The sequence below is a fragment of the Elephas maximus genome, chromosome X, assembly GCF_024166365.1.
Source record: "Elephas maximus indicus isolate mEleMax1 chromosome X, mEleMax1 primary haplotype, whole genome shotgun sequence".
NCBI lineage: Eukaryota > Metazoa > Chordata > Mammalia > Proboscidea > Elephantidae > Elephas > Elephas maximus.
Genome location: NC_064846.1, coordinates 78,002,663 through 78,025,353, shown reverse-complemented (window position 1 = coordinate 78,025,353; position 22,691 = coordinate 78,002,663).

Sequence of the window (22,691 nt, the reverse complement as noted above, 5' to 3'; positions counted from 1 at the left end):
CCTTTAATATATTGTTGAATTCATTTGATTGAATTTTGTGGAAGATTTTTCACCTATATTCATAAGTGATATTTGTCTATAGTTTTCTTTTCTTATGGTGTCTTTGTTTGGCTTTGGTATCAGACTAATGCAGGCCTCATAAAATGATTTAGGCAGTATTCCATCCTCCTCTATTTTTTGGAAGAGCTTGAGAGGAATTGGTAATAATTCCTCTTTAACTATTTGGTAGAATTCAACAATGAAGCCATCTGGTATTTGGCATTTCTTTATTAGGATGTTTTTGATTACTGTTTCAATCTCTTCCCTTGTTTTTTATTAGGATGTTTTTGATTACTGTTTCAATCTCTTCCCTTGTTTTAGGTCTCTTAAGATTTTCTATTTTTTCTTGGGCCAATTTAGGTAATTTGTATGTTTCTAAGAATGCATCCTTTTAATATATCTAGTTTGTTCGTATGTAATTGGAATAGTGTTCTCTTACAATCGTTTTAATTTCTACAAGGTCTGTAGTAATGTTGCTTTCATTTCTGATTTTTGTCACTAACGTCTTCTCTCTTTTTTTCTTTGGCAGTGTAGCTAGGGTTTGTCAATTTTGTCGATCTTTAAAAAGAAAAAAAACTTTTGATCTAGTTAATTTTCTTTATTGTTCTTTTCTCTATTTCATTTATCTTTGATTTAATCTTAATTATCTCTTTCCTTTAAAATACTGTAGGCTTCATTTACTCTTCCTTTTCTAGTTTCTCAAGATGTAAAGTTGAAGTACTGATTTGAACTCTTTCTTCTATTTCAATATAGGGATTTATAGCTACAAGTCTCTCTGAGCACTGCCTTTGCTACATCTCATATGTTTTGGTATGTTGTGCTTTCATTTTCATTCATCTCTAAGTATTTTCAGATTTCCTATATGATTTATTTTTTGACCCATTTGTTCTTTAATAGTATGTTGTTTAATTTTCACATTTTTGTGGAATTTCCAGTTTTCTTTCTATTAGAGAGAAAATACTTTGTATGATTTCTATCTTTTAAAATTTAATGAAGCTTGTTTAGAGATTTAACATATGTTTCACCCTGGAGAATGATCCACATGCATTGAAGAAGACTTTACCCTGGTGGAGTAGTGGTTAAATGCTACGGCTGCTAACCAGAGAGTCAGCAGTTTTAATCCACCAGGTGCTCCTTGGAAACTCTATGGAGCAGTTCTACTCTGTCCTATAGAGTTGCTTTGAGTCGATATCGACTTGACAGCAAAAGGCTTGGTTTTGGTCTTTGGTAGTTGGGTGGGAGCCGTACTGGCACAGTGGTTAAGAGCTTTGTTGTTAACCAAAATGTCAGCAGTTCAAATCCCCCAGATGCTCCTTGGAAACCCTATGGGGCAGTTCTACTCTCTCTTATAGGGTCATTATGAGTCGGAATCAACTCGATGGTAATGGGTTTGGTTTTGGTTTGGTAGTTGGGTGAAGGGTTCTACAAATGTCTGTTAGGTCTAGTTGGTTTATAATATCGTTCAGAGTCTATCTCTTTATATATATATATAATTTTATTGTGCTTTAGGTGAAAGTTTACAGCACAAGTTATTTTCCCCTTCAAACATTTATACGCAAATTGTTTTGTGACATTGGTTGCAATACCCGCAATGTGACAGAACCCCAGGTTCCCTGTGTCCATTAGTCCAATTTTCCTGTCCCTTCCTGCCTTCTCATCTTACTTTTGGACAGGAGTTGCTCATTTGGTCTCGTATATTTGATTGAACTAAGGAGCATGTTCCTAACATGTGTTATTTTTTGTTTTATGGGCCTGTCTATTCTTTGTCTTTTTTTTTTTTTGAGACAAAGATTAGACAGGCCCATAAAACAAAAACAAAATCTTTGTCTCCCCACATGTCTGTCAGTTTTTCATACTGTGGTGGCTTGCATATTGCTGTGATGTTGGAAGACCTAGTGGAGAAGTGGCTAAGAGCTCAGCTGCTAACCACAAGGTCAGCAGTTTGAATCCACTAGCTGCTCCTTGGAATTTCTATGGGGCAGTTCTACTCCATGCTACAGGGTTGCTGTGAGTCTGAATTGACTCATTGGCAATGGAATTGTTTTTTGTTTGCTTGTTTTTTTGGTTAATCTCTATCTGAAAAAATGGGCTTCGAGAGTAGCTTCAGATCTGATTTAGCAGGATGCGGGGGGACACAGTCTCAGGGGCTCCTCCAGTTACTGTCACACTGGTAAGTCTGGTCTTCTTTTGTAAATTTGAAATTTTTTTCTACATTTTCCTCCTTTCTGTCCAGGACTCTCTATTGTGATTCCTGCCAGAGCAGTCAATGGTTCTAGCCTAGTGACATCTAGTCCTTCTGGGGTCTGGCTGGTGGAGGTTGTGGTTCATGTGGTCCTTTAGTCCTTTGGGCTAATGTTTTCCTGTGTCTTTGGTTTTCTTCATTCCCTTTTGCTCCAAATGGATGGGACCAATAGATGTGTCTTAGATGGCCACTAGCAAGCTTTTAAGACCCCAGATGCTACTCACAAAAGTAGGATACAGAACATTTTCTTTATGAACTATGTTATACCAAATGACCTAGATATCCCCCGAGACTATGGTCGGTATCTCTCAGCCCCAGCATCTGAGTCCCTCAAGGTGTTTGGATGTGTCTTAGAAGCTTCTGTGACTTTGCTTGGTCAAGTTGTGCTGACTTCCCCCGTATTGTGTGTTGTCTTTCTCTTCACCAAAGTTGATACTTGTCTACTATCCAGTTAGTGATTTCTCCTTCCCAACCTTCCCCTCCCTGGTAACCATCAAAGATTGTTTTTTTCCGTGTGTAAACTTTTTTTGAGTTTTAAAAATAATGATCTCATACAATACTTGTCCATTTGTGATCGACTTATTTCACTCAGCATAATGCCCTCCAGATTCATCCATGTTGTGAGATGTTTTGCAGATTCGTCATTGTTCTTTATCATTGCCTAGTATTCCATTGTGTGTATGTACCATAATTTGTTTATCGATTCATCTGTTAATGGTCACTTAAGTTGTTTCCATCTTTTTGCTATTGTGAATAATGGCGCAGAGAACATGGATGTGCAAATGTCTATTCGTGTGATGACTCTTACTTCTCTAGGATATATTCCTAGGACTGGTATTGCTGGATCGTATGGCATTTCTATTTCTAGATTTTTAAGGAGACATCATATCATTTTCCATAGTGGTTGTGCCATTTTACATTCCCACCAGCAGTGCATAAGAGTTTCAATCTTCTTGAAACCCTGCCAGCATTTGATATTTTCTATTTTTTTTTTTTGGATTAGTGCCAGTAATGTCAGGGTGAGATGGTATCTCATTGTAGCATTATTTGCATTTCTCTAATGGCTAATGATAGCAAGCATTTTTCCCTGTGTCCATTAGCCACCTGTCATGGACTGAATTGTGTCCTCCAAAAATATGTGTGAACTCAGTTAGGCCATTATTCCCAGTGTTGTGTGGTTGTCCTCCATTTTGTGGCTGATGTAAATTTTCCATGTGTTGTAAATCCCAATCTCTGCCTGTAGTTAATAAAGGCAAGATTAGATTATGTTAAAGAGGATTAAGGTGGAATGTAACACCCTTACTCAGATTACATACCTGATCCATGTAAAGGGATTTTCCCTGATGTATGGCCTGCATCAACTTTAATGTTACAAAAGATAAAAGGAAAGGGAAGCAAGCAGAGAGTTGGGGACCTCATACCACCAAGAAAGAAGCACTGGGAGCATAGCACATCCTTTGGACCCAGTGTCCCTGTAACGACAGGGAGAGAAAGCCTTCCTGTGGATCTGGTGCCCTGAATTTGGACTTCTAGACTACTAGACTATGAGAGAATAAACTTCTCTTTGTTAAAACCATTCACTTGTGGTATTTCTGTTAGAGCAGTACTAGATAACTAAGACATTGCCTGAATATCTTCTTTGGGGAAGTGTTTTAATTGGATTGTCTTTTTGTTGTTGAAATGTTTAAGTATTCTATAGATTTTTACAGATTAGGTCCTAGTCAGATATGTCTTAGCTCAACTTTTTTCCCAGTCTGTATGTTCTCTTTTTACCTTTTGGTGAAGTCTTTTAATGAGCATAAGTGTTTAATTTTTAGGAACTCCAGTTATCAAGTATATCTTGTGGTGTTTCTGCATTGTTAGTTATGGTTTGTATTGTATTTATCCCATGTATTAGAGCCCCTACTGTGGTCCATATTTTTTCTTCCATAATCTTTGTTGTTTTAGCCTTTGTATTTAGGTCTTTGATCAATTTTGAGTTAGTTTTTGTGTATGGTGTGAAGTATGGATCCTGTTTCATTTTTTTACAGATGGACTTCCAGTTATGCCAGCACCATTTGTTAAAAAGAATGTCTTTTCCCCATTTAATGGGCTTTGGCCCTTTGTCAAGTATCAACTGCCTGTAGATGTATTCATTTATATCTGGGTTCTTAATCCTGTTCCATTGGTCTGTGTGTCTGTTACTGTATGAGTACTAAGCTGTTTTGACAACTGTAGCTGTATAATAAGTTCTAAGATCAGGTAGGTTGAGGCCTCCCACTTTGTTCTTTTTTTTCAATAACGCTTTCCTTATCCAGGGTCTAGTCCCTTTCCATATGAAGTTGGTGATTAGTTTTTCCATCTTGTCAAAGAATGTTGTTGTAATTTGGATGGGAATTGCATTGTATCTTTACATCAGTTTGTATAGTATTGAGATTTTCACAAAGTTGAGTCGTCTTATCCATGAGCATGGTATGTTTCCATTTATGTAGGTCTTCTTTGGTTTCCTGCAGTAGTGTTTTATAGTTTTCTTTTTATACATCTTTTACATCCTTGGTTAGATTTATTCCTAAGTATTTTATCTTTTGGGGGCTATTGTAATTTGTATTGATTTCCTGATTTACTTTTGAAGTTCTCTTTGTTTGTGTAGAGAAAACCAACTGATTTTTTTTTAATCTTGTATCCTGCTACTTTGCTGAAACCTCTATTAGTTCCAGTAGCTTTCTTGTGAATTATTTGCTGTTTTCTATTTATAGAATCATATCATCTGCAAATAGGGATACGTCTTCTTACCAATTTGGATGCCCTTTATTTCTTTTTATTGTGTTATTGCTTTAGCTAGGACTTCCAGAACAGTGTTGAATAAAAGTGGTGATAAAGGGTATCCTTGTTTGGTTCTTGTTCTCAGAGGGAATGCTTTTAGTCTCTCTCTGTTGAGAAAGATGTTGACTTTTCATTTTGTATAAATACCCTTTATTATGTTGAGGAATTTCCCTTCTATTCTTATTTTCCTGAGAGTTTTTATTAAGAATGGGTGTTAGACTTTGTTGATTGCTTTTTCTGGGTTGATTGAGATGATCACCTGATTCTTTTGTTTTATTTATGTGGTGGATTACATTGATTAATTTTCTAATGTTGAATCATCCTTGCATACCTGGTGTGAACTCCATTTGGTTGTGATGCATTTTTTTTGATATGTTGTTGAATTCTATTGGCTAGAATTTTGTTGAGGATTTTTGCATCAATAGTCATGAAGGATATTGGTCTGTAGTTTTCTTTTTCTTTTTGTGGCGTCTTTGCTTGACTTTGGTATCAGGGTTATTCTGGCTTCGTAGAATGAATTCAGGAGTATTCCTTCTTTTTCTATGCTCTGAAATAGAGTAGTATTGGTGTGTGCTCTTCTCTGAAATTTTGGTAGAATTCTCCAGTGAAGCTGTCCAGGCCAGGGCTTTTTGTTGTTGTTGTTGAGAGTGTTTTTATTACCTCTTCAATCTCCTCTTTTATTATGGGTCTGTTTAGTTTTTCTACCTCAGTTTGTGTTAATTTAGGTACGTAGTGTGTTTCTAGAAATTCCTCTATGTTTTCGAATTTGTTGGAGTACAATTGTTTGTAGTGTCCTGTTATGATCTTTTTCACATCAGTTGGTTCTGTTGTGATATCACCCATCTAATTTCTTATTCAGGTTATTTGCTTCCTCTCCTATTTTTCTTTTGTCAGTTTGGCCAAAAGGTTTTTTCTATTTTGTTGATCAACTTCTGATCTTGTCGATTCTTTCTATTGTTTTTTCTGTTCTTTGTTTCCTTTATTTCTGATCTAATCTTTGTTATTTCCCTTCTTCTGGTGCCCAAGAGCTTCTTTTGCTGCTCTTTTTCTATTTGTTTGACTTATAAGGTTGACGTTCTGATTTTGGCCCTTTCTTTTCTGATGTGTGTGTTTATGCCTATAAACTGACCTCCAAGAACTGCTTTTGCCGTGTCCCAAAGGCTTTGGTAAGATGAGTTTTCATTCTCATTTGATTTTAAGAATTTTCTTTATTCAGTCCTTGATTTCTTCTGTTACTTACTAGTTTTTAAGCAAGGAGTTGTTCAGTTTCTGTGTATTCGATTTTTTTTTCTTTTCTATTCCTGTTATTCATTGTACTTTTATGGTATGTGATCAGAGAAAATGCTTCAGAGTCTCTATTTCTTTGTTAATGTTTTTGCATGTTCTGTCTCATAAAAAATGGCGTGTTGAAGTCTTTTCATGTGCTTCCTAGCCATAGGCATTTCTTCTCTTGTGAAGTGTTTATTCAAATCCTCTGCTCATTTGTTAATTGAGTTGTTTATCTCCAACATCCTTCTTTACAAAAATGGAAAAGCCAATCCAAAAATTTATATGGAACACCAAGTGGCTCTGAACAGCCGAAGCAATCATGAAAAAGAAGAGCAAATTACGAGGACTCACACTTCCTGACATCAAAATGTGTTATAAAGCTACAGTAATCAAAACAGTCTGGTACCGATATACTGATAGCTATATAGACCAATGGAATAGAATTGAGAGTCTACAAATGAGCCAGTACTTCTATGGTCAATTTAGTTTTATCAAGGGAGCTAAGTCCTTTCACTTGGGAAAGAATATGGTCATATAAATGCAGTTGGGACAACAGATTTCCACAAGCAAAAGACGGAACCCAAATCCATACCTCATACCATATATGAAAACTTACTCAAAATTATCAAAAACCTAAATGCAAGAATTAAACCGTAAAACTCATAGAAGAAAAACATAGCGGTAATATTTTGAGACCTAGTTTTTAACAATGGATTCTTAGAATTGACATTGAAAGCATGAGCAAATAAAAACAAAAGAGACAAATGCACCCTCATAAAAATAAAATGTTTTGTTCATCAAAGGACTTCACCAAGAAAGTGAAGAGAGAACCTACAGACTGGGAGAAAATTTTTGGAAACTATATTTTGAGGTTTGGATAGTGTTTCCCCCAAAATATGTTTTGGAATTTTGGCCCCTACATCTGTGTTTAATTGATTATGCAAATGGATTCAACAACATTTGTTGTGGATCATAACAAATTATGGATAACATTGTGAAAAATGGGAATTTCAGAACACTTAATAATTGTGCTCATGTGGAACCTGTTCATGGACCAAGAGGCAGTCGTTCGAATAGAACAAGGGGATACTGAGTGGTTTAGTCAGGAAAGACGTGCATCAGGGTTGTATCCTTTTACCATACTTAATCTGTATGCTGGGCAAATAATCTGAGAAGCTGGGCTATATGAAGAGGAAGAATGAGGCATCAGGATGGGCGGAAGACTCATTAACAACCTGTGATAAGTGGATGAAACCACCTTGCTTGCTAAAAGCGAAGAGGACTTGAAGCACTTACTGATGAAGATCAAAGATGACAGCATTCAGTATAGATTAGACCTCAACATAAAGGAAACAAAAAACCAAATTCTCACAATCGAACAAATAAGCAACATAATGATAAATGTAGAAAGGGTTGAAATTTTGTAAGGGTTTCCTTTTACTTGTACCTGCAATCAACACCCATGGAAGCAGAAGTCAAGAAATCAAATGACATAGAGTATTAGGTAAATCTGTTGCAGAAGGCTCTTTAACTTGTTAAAAAGCAAATATGTCACCTTGAGAACTAAGGTGCACCTGACCCAAGCCATTTTCAATCACCTCATCTGTGTAGGAAAGCTGGACAATGAATAAGGAAGACTGAAGAAGAATTGAAGTCTTTGAATTATGGCCTTGACAAAGAATATTGAATATACCGTGGACTTCCAGAAGAAGGAACAAATCTGTCTTGGAAGAACTACAACCAGAATGCTGCTTAGAAGCAAGGATGGCGAAGCGTAGTATCACATGGACGTGTCATCAGGAAGGACCATTCCCTGGATAAGGACATCATGCATGGTAAAAAAGAGGGTCAGAAAAAAAGAAGTTCCTCAACGAGATGGACTGACACAGTGCTGCAACAATGGGTTTAAGCATAACAATGATTGTGGAGACAGTGCAGGACTTGGCAGTGTTTTCTTCTGTTGTACAAAGAGTCACTATGAATCAGAACTGACTTGATGACACCTAGCAACAACAACATACCTGTGGAAGTAACCCAATTTGTGAATATGGTTTTGTTATGTTAATGAGGCCATATCAGTGTGTGGTGTGACATAAGCCTAGTGATTTCTAACTTACATGGAAAGAGTATAAACATCTAAGCAAGCACAGCACAAACGGGGGTATGATAGATGCCACGTCACAATTGCTAAGGAATCATGGAGCCCCACAGTTACAGAAGCTGAAAGACAAGGATCTTCCCCCAGAGCCAACAGAGAGAGAGAGCCTTTCCCTATAGCCAATGCCTGGAATTCAGACTGCTAGTCTCCTAAACTGTGACAAAATAATTTTCTGTCTTTTATGGCCACTTGCTCTTGGTATTTCTGTTACAACATCACTAAGAAATTAAGAAAAATTTGGTATCAAGAAGTGGAGGTACTGCTCTAACAAATACCTAAAATATGGAAGTGGTTTAGGAATTGGGTAATGGATAGAGGCCAGAGGAATTTTGTTGTGTCTGATAGTAAAAACCTAAATTTCCTTGAAGAGATTTTTGGTAGAGTTATGGATATTAAGAGCAATTCTCATGAGGGCTCAGAAAGAATTGAGTGCTGTGGGGAAAGCGTCTATCATCATGAACACTATATTGCTAGACATGTGGATATTAAATGTGTTTCTGGTGAGGCTATAAAAGGAAATGAACATTTCATTGAAAACGAGAGAAAGGAAAATACAAAAATAGCAAAGAATTTGTCTGAATTATGTTTGACTGGTAGGAGGTAGAATTTGTAAGTGATGAACTTGGTATTTGGCTAAAGATATTTCTAAGTGAAGTCTTGAGGGGAAGCATGATTTCTCCTTGTCACTCCCATTAAAATATGGGAGAAAAGAGACTAAATGAAACTAGAGCTTGAGGATTTGGAAAACTCTGTTGTATAAACTAAGAAAACTTGTCGTGGAACTTTCATCAAAGATGTGGCCACTCAATCTTTTGCTAAAGAGATTGGGCCTGTGAGTGATGGATATAATCAACCAGTGTAGAAGAAATCTTGTCAGCTTAGAGTGAAAGGGGTAGAGACGATACAAATTGAAGGAAATCTGCCTGCCTACTGAAATTTTAAGGGCAGGAAACGGGCCAATAGGGCTACTACTGCAAACATCTGTTGTCCTCCAAGAAAAGAAAGGCATCATCCTGGGAGCAGTTCAGAGATCAGAAGAACTGTCAGAGGGATAATGGGGGGAAGGGATGCTTAGGTTTCAAAAGGTGGAGCCACCCCTCCTAGGTTTCAAAGAGTCCAGCCACCACCACCTTTGTTCCAAAGGGTGAGTCTGGCCTTCAAGTGTGCCAAGAAAATGGAGCCCCACCCAAATTTGAGGAGGCTGGAAAGCTGTGTCAGTGGGCCAGGAGAATGGAGCCACCCAGGGCTGAGAGGCTGGGGTCACCACCCAGGTGGACCAGGAGGGTGGGACCACTCAAAGCCGAGACAGCAGGGTTGCTGTTCCATTGTCCTGGAGGATAGGGCTGATCCCCAGGGCTGGGGGCCTCCACTCACAATTGAAATAACTTGGCCAAAGCCCAAAGTCTTGAGGGTGAAGCCACTGCCCAGATGTGCCTGGAGAACAGAGGATTATTTTTAAACCTTGAGATCTAATGAAATTGTCTCTGCTGGGTTGTGGACTTACTTGAACCTGTGATCTCTTCTTTCCCTCCTATTTCTCCCATTTAGAATAGAAATATCTACCCTGTGTCTGTTGCATTATTGTACTTGGGAAGAAGATAATTTGTATTCTAGGTTTCCCAGGTTCACAGATGGAAAGGAATTTTTCCCCAGACTGGAACATGTCCAGAATCCCCACCATACTTGATTTAGATGACTCAGAAGATGAGATTTTGAACTTAGAGTTGATGCTGCAATGGGATAAGACTTTTGGGAAAATGTGGTAGGGTGAGTGTGTTTTGCAGGTGGGAAGGATAAGATCTTTGAGGGCCAAAAGGTGGAATATTGTGGATTGAGTTTTGTTCCCCCCAAATATGTGTTGGAATCCTGTCCCCTATACCTGTAGAAGTAATCCAGTTTGGGAATAGAGTTTTATTTGTTATGTTAAAGAAGCCATACCAGTGTGGGATGTGCTCTAGAAGTGGTCACTTTTGAGTTATGTGCAGAGCAGTATGGACAACTAAAGCACAGCACAAATGGGGGTAAGATAGATGCCATGCAAAGATCACCAAGGAACACAAGGGCTACAGAGACTAAAGGAGACAAGGGTCTTCCCCCAGAGTCGACAAAGATCCTTCCCCTATAGCCAGGTCTTGAATTCTTTTTCTTTTCTTTGTTTTAATTTAGATGAAGGTTTACAGGACAAACTAGTTTCTCATTAAACAGTTAGTGCACATATTGTTTTATGACATTGGTTAACACCCCCAGCGACATGTCAGCACTCTCCCTTCTCAACCATAGGTTCCCCATTACCAGCTTTCCTGTCCCCTCCTGCCTTCTAGTCCTTCCCCCAGGGCTGGTGTGCCCCTTCAGCCTCATTTTGTTTTGTGGGCCAGTCCAATCTTTGGCTGATGGGTGAGCCTCAGGAGTGATTTCATTACTTAGCTGATAGGGTGTCCGGGGGCCATACTCTCAGGGTTTCTCCAGTCTCTGTCAGGCCAGCAAGTCTGGTCTTTCTTTTTGAGTTAGAATTTTGCTCTACATTTTTCTCCGGCTCTGTCCAGGACCCTCTATTGTGGTTCCTGTCAGTGGTGGTAGCCAGAAACCATCTAGTTGTACTGGACTCAGTCTGGTGGAGGCCGTGTTAAACGTGGCCCATTAGTCCTTTGGACTAATCTTTCCCTTGTATCTTTAGTTTTCTTCATTCTTCCTTGCCCCCAAAGGAGTGAGACCAGTGGAATATCCTAGATGGCCACTCACATAGCCAGGCCTTAAATTTGGACTTCCAGCTTTCTAAACTGTTCTTTAGAGCCACTCACTTGTATTTCATTACGGTAGTACTAAGAAACTAAGACACCATATATCAGATAAAGGGTTAACAACCAGAATATATAAAGAACTCATAACTCTAAACGCTTTTGATTCAAGTAGACTTCTCTCTTGAAGAAGATGAATCATTTCTGCATATACTTAAGTTTTACAAGTTTTACAACTTGACTTAGTCTGGGTGCCTAGAGGACCAAAACCAGTGAAATGTATATATAAGTGTATATAGAGACATGTACTTCAAGGAAATGCCAAGTATCAAATCCATGGGCCAGGCAGCAGGCTGGAGACCTCTGGTGGCTCACAGGTTTGCAGGGGCTGATTAATCCAAAATTTGCAGATCAAGCAGCAGGCTGGAGATACTGCATGCTTATGTCTCAAGAACCAGAGCTCAAGTGATGAGAAGAGTGCAAGGTCAAGAAAGAGAGAGAAAAAGCTTTGCCAGAACATCCATTTATATGGTGGAAACAGGCTACGCCCCCAAGGAAACTCCCCTTTCAACTGATTGGCTGATCACATCAGATCACATAATGGAAAGCAATTACATTATATGTTACATTGTGAAAGAGCACCCAGTCCAGAGTCTGTCAAACAGTCCATCCCTCGTCAACTTGGTAACTATAAATATCTCCTTAAACCACACATATTCTCCAAGTGAAAACAATTACGAAGTGATACTTGTGCCTAACATGATACACTAGCCCTTTTACATCTTGTATTTTATAAGTAATGGGATAAGGATGGGGAAAAAAAAAAGACATTCAAGCAGTAAGCTGATCACATCAGATTGCATAATGATAGATGATTACTTATGTTGTAGAAGAGCACCCAGTCCATTGTGAATCAAACCACTGAGAATCATCGTCTAGTCAAGTTGACACATAACATTAACCATCTCACAACTATAAATCAGTTGTCCTCAAGTTGATCCTGACTCATGACGACTCATGTTTTCAGAGTAGAACTGTGCTCCATAGGGTTTTCGATGGCCGATTTTTCAGAAGTAGATCAACAGGCCTTTCCTTTGAGGTGCCTCTGGGTGGACTTGAACCTCAAACCCCTCGATTAGCAGCAGAGCACATTAACCATTTGCACCACCCAGGAACACCCTTGGAAACCCTGGTGGCATAGTGGTTAAGAGCTACAGCTGCTAACCAAAAAGTCAGCAGCAGTTCGAGTCCACCAGGTGCTCCTTGGAAACCCTATGGGGCAGTTCTACTCTGTCCTATAGGGTTGCTATGAGTTGGAATTGACTCGACGGCAATGGATTTTACGGATGGAAGAGGAATGGACCATATGCAGTTGGTTTTTTGTGCTCACTAACAAATTGGATACTCTGAAGGATTTTTCCAGTTTTGCTGGGTTTCAAAACACATTAAGATCTTTTACTTTCAGGAGAGAGTATTTACTGGTGATTTTCCCCCATGTCTGTGTCTTGAAAGATTAGCACTCCTGTTTAATTTTGTTTCTCCCCACTACATAGCTGCTGGTATTGTGCAGGCCATTCTGCTGTTGATGGCATGGACACACCTGCCTATATCCCAGGGTTTGTAAGAATTTTCTGTCAACTTTTTTTTTTTTTAAAGATATGATCGGGGTTTTTGTTCTTTCCTTTCCTTGTCTTGTGTGTTGTTAATTTTTTCAGAAGATTATTATGGAGATTGAAATATTACACAGTTTTCTTAATGATAGCACCTGTTGTCTTTTTCTTATCTTTTTAGTTTCTGCCATATCTTAGATTTGTTCCTTTATTAGTTAAAAGTAATATTTATTTGTATATTCTCCCTTTTCTTTTTGCATATTCTCCCCACACATTTGTTTATTTTATTTGTCTTTTGAAACAATCGTTGACTTGATTGATTTTCTTTATGTTGTCTTTGCTTTACACCATGTGGCTGTCAGTTTGTTGTGCTATGGTGGCTTCCGTGTTGCTGTGATATTAGAAGCTTTGCCACGAGTATTTCAAATACTAGGAGGGTCACCCTTGGTGGACAGGTTTCAGCTGAGCTTCCAGGTTAAGACAGACTAGGAAAAAGGCTCTGGCAGTGTAAAACCGAGAAACCTCTGGCAGTGTACTTCTGAAAACAAAATAGCCAGTGAAAACCTTATGAATAGCCGCAGAACATTGTCTGATATAGTGTCAGAAGATGAACCCCTCAGGTTGGAAGGCACTCAAAATACAGTTAAGCAAGAACTTCCTGCTGAAAATAGAGTCAACTTTAATGACATAGATGGAGTCAAGCTTTTAGGACCTTCATTTGCTGCTGTGGCATGACTCAAAATGAGAAAAAAAAAAACAGCTGCAAACATCCATTAATAATTAAAACGTGGAAAGTATGAAGTATGAATTTAGGAAATTTAAGTTGTTAAAAAATGAAATGGAACACATAAACATTGATATCCTAGGAATTAGTGAGCTGAAATGGACTGGTATTGGCTGTTTTGAATCAGACAAATATATGGTCTACTTTGCTGAGAATGACAAATTGAAGAGGAATGGCATCATGTTCGTTGTCAAAAAGAATATTTCAAGATCTATCCTGAAGTACAACACCTCCAGTGATAGGATAATATCCATACTCCTAAAAGGAAGGCCAGTTAATATGACTATTATTCAAATTTACACACCAACCACTAAGGCCAAAGTTGAAGAAACTGAAGATTTTTATCAACTTCTGTAGTCTGAAATTGATCAAACATGGAATCAGGATGCATTGATAATTACTGATGATTGGAATTTGAAAGTTGGAAACAAAAAGGAAGGCTTGATAGTTGGAAAATGTGGCCTTGGTGATAGGAACAATGCCGAAGATTGCATGATTGAATTTTGCAAGACCAATGACTTCTTCATTGCAAATACCTTTTTTCAACAACATAAACGGCCACTCTACACTTGGACTTTACCAGATGGAATGCTCAGGAATCAAATCAACTACATCTGTGGAAAGAGAGACAGTGGAAAAGCTCAATATCATCAGTCAGAGCAAGACCAGGTGTCAACTGTGAAACAGACCATCAATTGTTCATATGAAGTTGAAGACGAAGAAAATTAGAATAAGTCCACAAGATCCAAAGTACAACCTTGAGTATATCCCACTTGAATTTAGAGACCATCTCAAGGACAGATCTGACGTATTAAACACTAATGATCAAAGACCAGGTGAGGTGTGGAATGACATCAAGGACATCATACAGGAAGGAAGCAAGATGTCATTAAAAAGACAGGAAAGAAAGAAAAGACCAAAATGGATGTCAGAAGAGGCTCTGAAACTTGGTCTTCAATGTAGAGTAGCTAAAGTGAAAGGAAGAAATGATGAAGTAAAAGAGCCGAACAGAAGATTTCAAAGGATGGCTTGAGAAGACAAGTATTATAATGAAATGTGCAAAGACCTAGAGATAGAAAACCAAAAGGGAAGAACACACTTGGCATTTTTCAAGCTGAAAGAACTGAAGAAAAACATCAAGCCTGAAGTTGTAATATTGAAGAATTCTATGGGGGAAAATACTGAACAATGCAGGGAGCATCAAAAGAAGATGGAAGGAATACAGTCATTGTATCAAAAAGGATTGGCCAAAGTTCAACCAGCTCAGGAGGTAGCACATGATCAAGAGCTGATGATATTGAAGGAAAAGAAGTCCAAGCTGCATTGAAGGCATTAGTGAAAAGCAAGGTTCCAGAAATTGATGGAATACCAATTGAGATGTTTCAACAAATAGGTACAGTCCTGGAAGTACTCACTTGTCTATGCCAAGAAATTTGGAAGACAGCTACCTGGTCAACTGACTGGAAAAGATCCATACTTTCATCCATTCCAGAGAATGGTGATCCAACAGGATATGGAAATTATCGAACAATATGTCATTATTACTATACGCAAGTAAAATTTTGCATAAGATCTTTCAAAAGTGGTTACAGCAGTACTTAGACAGGGAACTTCCAAGAATTCCAGCTGGATTCAGAAGAGAACGAGACACCAGGGATATCATTGCTGATGTCAGATGGATCATGGCTGAAAGCAGAGAATACCAGAAAGATGTTTACCTGGGTTTTATTGACTGTGCAAAGGCATTCGACTATGTGGATCATAACAAATTATGGTAACATTGTGAAGAATGAGAATTCCAGAACACTTTTTTGTGCTCATGAGGAAACTGTACTTAGACCAACAGGCAGTCATTCTAACATAATATGGGGATACTGTGCAGTTTAAAGTCAGGAAATGTGTGCATTAGGGTTGTATCCTTTCACCATACTTATTCAATCTGTGTGCTGAGCACTAATCAGAGAAGCTGGACTTACTATATGAAGAAGAACAGGATTGGGGGAAGACTTAGTAACAACCTGCAATATGAAGATGACACAACCTTGCTTGTTGAAAATGAAGAGGACTTAAAGCACTTATTGATGAAGATCAAACACCACAGCCTTCGGTATAGATTACACCTCAACATAAAAAAAAAAAAAATCCTCACAACTAGACCAATAAGCAAAATCATGAGAAATGGAGAAAACACTGAAGTTGATAAAGATTTCATTTTTCTTGGATCCATGATGAACACCCATGGAAGGAGCAGTCAAACTTTTGGCTAGTAGCTGAGCACTCAACTGTTTGCTGTAGCCAGGTGTGATCATAAAGGTTGTGTGTCAACTTGGCTGGGCCATGATTCTCAGTAGTTTGGCAGCTATGATGTAGCATTATGATGAAGTGTTCACTTCCATGATGAGATTTAACATAATTTGATCACCTACATGATGGGATCTGCTGTGAGTTGCCAATCAGTTGACAAAGAGTTTCCTTGGGGTGTGGCCTGCTTCAAATATCGATGGACTCTCTGGCAAGGCTCCTGGACTTCGATTGGTCTGGATCCTATAGATGGCTCCTGTTTATCTGATCTCAGGTTCTTGGGACTTGAGCTAGCAGCTTACCTGTCATCTCGCCTGCTGATCTTGGGCTTTTTCGATCTTCCCAGCCCGTAAGAACTCTGCTGTCTTATCTGTGGATCTTGGCTTAGCCAGCCCCTGCGGGTACGTGAATCAGGAGAGGCCTCTAACCTCACCCTCTGACTTCAGACTTTTCCAGTCTCTACAACCGAATGAGCCATTTCCTTGATATAAATCTCTGTCTATATATATATATATATTTTATATATACTCTGCTGGTTTTGCTTTTCTAGAGAACCCAGCCTAAGACTGGCTGTTATGAGTTGGAATCAACTCAACGGCCCCTAACAACAACATCTTTGATTTATTTTTCATTAATTTGTATTCTTATGTTTATTATCAATGTCCTTCAATATGTTGATGTCTGTTTTATTTCTCTTTCTTTATATTTTCGATTTAGACATTTCATTTATTAACTTTCTACATTAAATTTTCTAATATAAGCATTTAAGATATAAACGTTTATCTACATTCCATTTCATGCTGCTACATATATTTTAATAGTATTATCATTTGCCCTCAGTTCTAAGAGTATGTTTGTTTACGACCTTATGGGAATTGATTGATTGATTGATTGATGCTTGTTATTTTCTTTAGACCTAATATCACTGTGAGTGGCGAATTTTTTTTGCATTATGCTAATTCTCTAAGCACAATCTAGTACTATTTATTAGTATGTGAAGTATTTTACATAAAGTATTTCATGTGATTGCATAGACTGCTTATTCTCTATTTCTTGGGCATAAAGTTCTATGTAAGCCCATTAAACTCAAGTTTGTTAATTGTGGTTTTCAAATTCCTTGTACCTTTTCTTTTTTTTTTACTTTTTTGTCTTTTTGACATATATCAATGAGAGTGGTGTTTTGAAATATCCCACTGTGATTATGTATTTGTAATTTTCCCTGTAGTTCTATTATTTCATGCTTTATATAGCTTCAAGCTATTTTATGTATACCCACTGAGTCGGAATTTTATGTATATGTAAGACAATAATTACTACATTTTCCTAGTGAATGCAAACTTTTATCTTTATGCAGTGATTCTATCTTTAAAAATGCCTTTTGCTCTTAAATTCTATTTTGTCTGATGTGTATCTTCTCTAGCTTTATTTTGTTATTTGCCTGGTACTCTTTTTCTATTATTGTACTATCAGGCTTTCCATAGCCTGACATTTTAGTTGTGTCTATTTCAAACAGCATGATGCTGGCTATGTTTTCAGCCAATCTGACAATTTCTGTCATTTAATGGTTGAATTTCATCTGCACAGTTTATTAATGTACTGGGATTTTGTCTATCATAATTTTTTCTTTCTGTTTCTCCAGTATTATCTACTATCTTTTCTGTAATTTATTGACTTTTTATATTGACCTTTTGTTATTCCACATTTTTGCTTCTATTGGCTTTGAAGCTATATACACTATCTTTCTTCTTTTAGAGCGAATTCTTGAGATTTTACTACACTTAAAAATATCTAAACTTAATATCTTAACACCCTCTATAAGAATACAGGGACCTTCATATACTTTAACTTCATTCACCTCCTGATGACTTATATGCCATTGTTGTTCAGTATTTATTTTCTTTTTAAATGCACAAATTAAACAAAGTAATTATAATCATTATTATTTTATATAGAAAAGGCTCTAGATTTACTTATATGCTTATCATTTCGTTCACTTTTTTATTGCCTCTCAGAGTTTTGTTCTGTGATCATTCTTTTCTCTTAATTACATATTTTAAAAGTTATTTTAGTGAAGGACTCTTGAGGTACACTCAGTTTTTTTATTTATCTGAAAGTGGCTTTATTTCACCTTTGTTTCTAAAAAATAGTTTTGCTGAGCAATCAATTCTATGTTGACAGTTATTTTCTTGCAGCATTCTAAAATATTATTCCATTATCTTCTGGCCTTTTTATTGTTTTTGAGGATTTTTCTATAATATCATTGATCATCCTTTGCAGGTAAGCTGGTTTTCTCTCTAGCTGTTTTTTAGACCTTTTTGTATTTGATATTTTGCAGCTCACCATGATATACCCAGGGACATCAAGCTTTCTATGTATTTTACTAGGCATATTTTCTGGATCAACAATCAATGCCCACAGAAACAGCAGTCAAGAAATCAAATGCTGTATCAAAAACTGAGTGTACCTCAAGAGTCCTTCACTAAAATAACTTTTAAAATATGTAATTAAGAGAAAAGAATGATCACAGAACAAAACTCTGAGAGGCAATAAAAAATCAAATGCTGTATTGCATTGGGCAAATCTGCTGCAAAAGACTTTTTTTTTAAATCTTAAAAAGCAAAGCTATCATTTTGATGACTAAGGTGCGCCTGACCCAAGCCGTGGTATTGTCAATGGCATCATATGCATGCGAAAGCTGGACAATGAAAAAGGAAGACCAAAGAAGAACTGAATTATGAATTATGGTGTTGGTGAATATTGAATATACAATGGACTGCCAGAAGAATGAATAAATCTGTCTTGGAAGAGGTACAATCAGCATGCTCCTTAGAAACAAGGGTTGCAAGACTATGTCTTACATACTTTGGACATGTTATCAGGAGGAATCAGTCCCTGGAGAAGGACATCATGCTTGTAGAGTGTCACTGAAAAAGAGGAAGACCCTTAAGGAGATAGATTGACACAGTGGCTGCGACAAAGGGCTCATACATATGTCTTAGTCATCTAGTGCTGCCATAACGGATGGCTTTAACAAAGAGAAATTTATTTCCTCACAGTAAGGTAGGCTAAAAGTCCAAATTCAAGGCATCAGCTCCAGGGGAAGCCTTTCTCTCTCTGTCGGCTCTGGAGGAAGGTCATTGTCCTCAATCTTCCCCTGGTCAAGGAGCTTTTCAGGTGCAGGGATGCCAGGTCCAAAGGATGTGCTCTGCTCTTGGTGCTTTCTTAGTGGTATGAGGTCCCCAACTCTCTGCTTGCTTCCCTTTCCTTTTATCTCTTGAGAGATAAAAGGTGGTGCAGGGTACACCCCAGGGAAACTCTCTTTACATTGGATCAGGGAGGTGACCTGAGTAAGGGTGGTGTTACAATCCCACCCTAATCCTTTTAAAATAAAATTACAATCACAAAATGGAAGACAACCACTCAATAGTGGGAAACATGGCCTAACCAAGTTGATGCACACATTTTTGGGGGGACATAATTCAACCCATGACACATACCTACATTTGTGAGGATGCCACAGGACCAGGCAGCATTTCATTCTCTAGTACATGCAGTTGCTATGAGTCGGAACTGACTCGATGATGCCTAACAACAATGCATCTGTACATTCATGCCTTTCAAGAGTTCAGGAAAAACGTTTCCTATTACTTTTTATCAAATATTGCTTCTCCTCAATTATTTCTGTTATCTATTTCTGGAATCCTAATTATATATAGCAGGAGCCCTGGTGGCCCAATGGTTAAACACTTGGCTACGAACCATAAAGTTGGCAGTTGGAACCCACCCAATGGCTTTACAGGACAAAGATTTGACACTCCACTGCCATAAAGATTACAGCTAAGAAAACCCTATGGGACAGTTCTACTCTGTCACATGGGGTAGCTATGAGCTGGCACTCAACAATAACAACAATTATATATATATATATATACACTTCTTATTCTAACCTGCATTGATCTTAACGTATCTTTCATATTTTCCATCTTTTTAACACTCAGAGCTGTATTCTGGATAATTTCTTTAGTTCTAGCTTCTAGATGACTCCTCTAGTTGACACCTAATATCTTGTCTAATCCACTCAGTGAGTTTTTTAATGTTTTTTTTTTATTTTTTATATCGGCTTAGCATTGGTTTTGTATTTTTTTTTTTTTTTGGTCTTTTTGGATAGTCTTTCTTGGTTCACTCATTTTGAGTATTTTTTAATTCTTTAAACATTTAATACATAGTTATTTTTTTTTTATATGACAATTACAATAAATGAAGCCCTGGGGGTATAAATGCGTGGCTTGTTTGCTGCTATGTTTGGTGATTTTTCTTCATAAGTGCATATTTGATTATTCTTTCTTTATTGTGGTGAAAATATACAAAACAAAGCATATACCGACTCAACAATTATTATACGTACAATTCAGTGACATTGATTACATTCTTCAAGTTGTACAACCATTCTTGCTATCTTTTTCCAAATCATTACACCACCACTTACATAAACTTAATATTGATTATTCTTAATCCGTAAGAATCCTACTTTGGCAGGGTGTGTGTGTGTTTTGTTTTTTTCTCCATTGATCTGTTGGAAGATAGAGTGTACTATAGTACTGTGACCACTTGAGCTCCCTTAGGATCCCTGGTTTTGTGGGTGTCTTATGTCCAGCTTCTCAATTTTGCCAGTTAGTCTCTTGACCACCGATAGCATTGAACTGAAAATTCTCTCTGTGGAAAACACCATTTATTTTGTTTTCTTGCTGCTCCCTGCTCTGTTTTGGGCTCAGTTTGTCAGGGAGGAGGTGCTCTGAAAATTCTTTATGAACCCAGAAAACCATTAGATATCGTTTTGTTCAATTTCTAGTATTGCAGTTGGAGGACCTTTCAGAATATCTGTTCTTCCATATTTCCAGAAACAGCTATTTTTTCTTGACTAGGTTTTTGTGTTATATTTTTCTAGAAAATTTTCCATTTCTTCCAACTTATTCCCCCAAAATTGTTCACAATATCCTGTTCTTTCAGAAATCTCTGATGTATCTGTCCCTTTCCCATTCTTAATATTTGTGCATTTTCCCTTTTTATCCACATAAAATGACATTCCACAGAACCAGCTTTTAATGTGATGATTATCTGTATTGTTTATTATTTATTGGCTTTATAGTTCATTAGATTTTGCCCTTATTTATTTCCTTTTATTTTAAGTGTATTTTATTATTCTTTTATTTCAAAATTATTATGATGTTCCTGTTGTTTTATTCTCATGTATGTGACACATATAAGGCAGTTAGCTTACATTTGCTGTATCTTATAATCATAGAGGAGGCCCAGCTTCTAAATTTGTGCTTGACAGAGCTATATTTATTGTTCTTTTTATAATGTATTGAGATAAAAGCTCGACTCACTAATTTTCTTTTTTTACTAGATGTTCCCGAGACCATGATCCTCCCAGCCCTCAGACCAGCAATTCAGTCCCTTAGGGAATTTGGATGTGTCTATAAAGTTTCCGTGACCTTGTCTTGTACAAATTGTGCTGACTTCCCCAACATTGTGTACTGTCTTACCCTTCACCAAAGTTACCACTTATCTATTGTCTTTTTAGTGTTTTTCCATCCCCACCCCACCCCTCCCTCGTAACCATCAAAGATTGTTTCTTTTTGTGTGTAAGCATTTTCCTGAGTTTTTACAATAATGGTCTCATACAATATTTGGCCTTTTGTGATTGACTTATTTCACTCAGCATAATGCCCTCCAGATTCATCCTTGTTATGAGATGCTTCACAGATTCATCATTGTTCTTTATCGTTGGGTAATACTCCATTGTGTGTATGCACCAGAGTTTGTTTATCCATTCATCTTTTGATGGACATCTAGGTTGTTTCCATCTTTTTGCTATTGTGAACGATGCTGCAATGAACATCAGTGTACATATATCTATTCATGTGACAACTCTTATTTCTCTAGGGTGTATTCCTAGGAGTGGGATTGCTGGATCATATGGTACTTCTGTTTCTAGCTTTCTAAGAAAGCACTATATCATTTTCCAAAATGGTTGTATCATTTTGCATTCCCACCAGCAGTGCATTAGAGTTCCTATCTCCCTGCAGCCTCTCCAACATTTGTTATTTCCTGTTTTTTTTTTTTTCGATTCCTGCCAGTAATGCTGCGGTAAGAAGATATCTCATTGTGTTTTGATTTGCATTTCTCTAATGGCTGGTTGGAAACCCTGTCGACGTAGTGGTTAAGAGCTACACTGCTAACCAAAAGTTCAGCAGTTCGAATCCACCAGGCACTCCTTGGAAACTCTATGGAGCAGTTCTACTCTGTTGTATAGGGTCGCTATGAGTCGGAATCAACTCAATGGCAGCAGGTTTTTTTTTTTAAATGGCTACGTACCATAAGCATTTCCTCATATGTCTTCTGGCCACTTGAATGCCTTTGGTGAAGTGTCCGTTCATTTCATTTGCCCAGTTTTCAATTAGATTATTTGTCTTTTTGCTGTAGAGGGGTTGGATTTTCTTGTAAATTTTAGAGATTAGAACTTCAATTTGTAATAGCCATTTTTTTTTTCACAGTCTGTAGGTTCTCTTTTTATTCTTTTGGTGAAGGCTTTTGATGAGCATAAGTGTTTAATTTTTAGAAGATTCTAGTTATCTAGCTTATCTTCTGAGGTCTGTGTGTTGTTGGTTATGGTTTGTATTTCTGCTAATGCCATGTATTAGGGCCTCTAGCATTGATCCTATTTTTTCTTCTATGAACTGTATAGTTT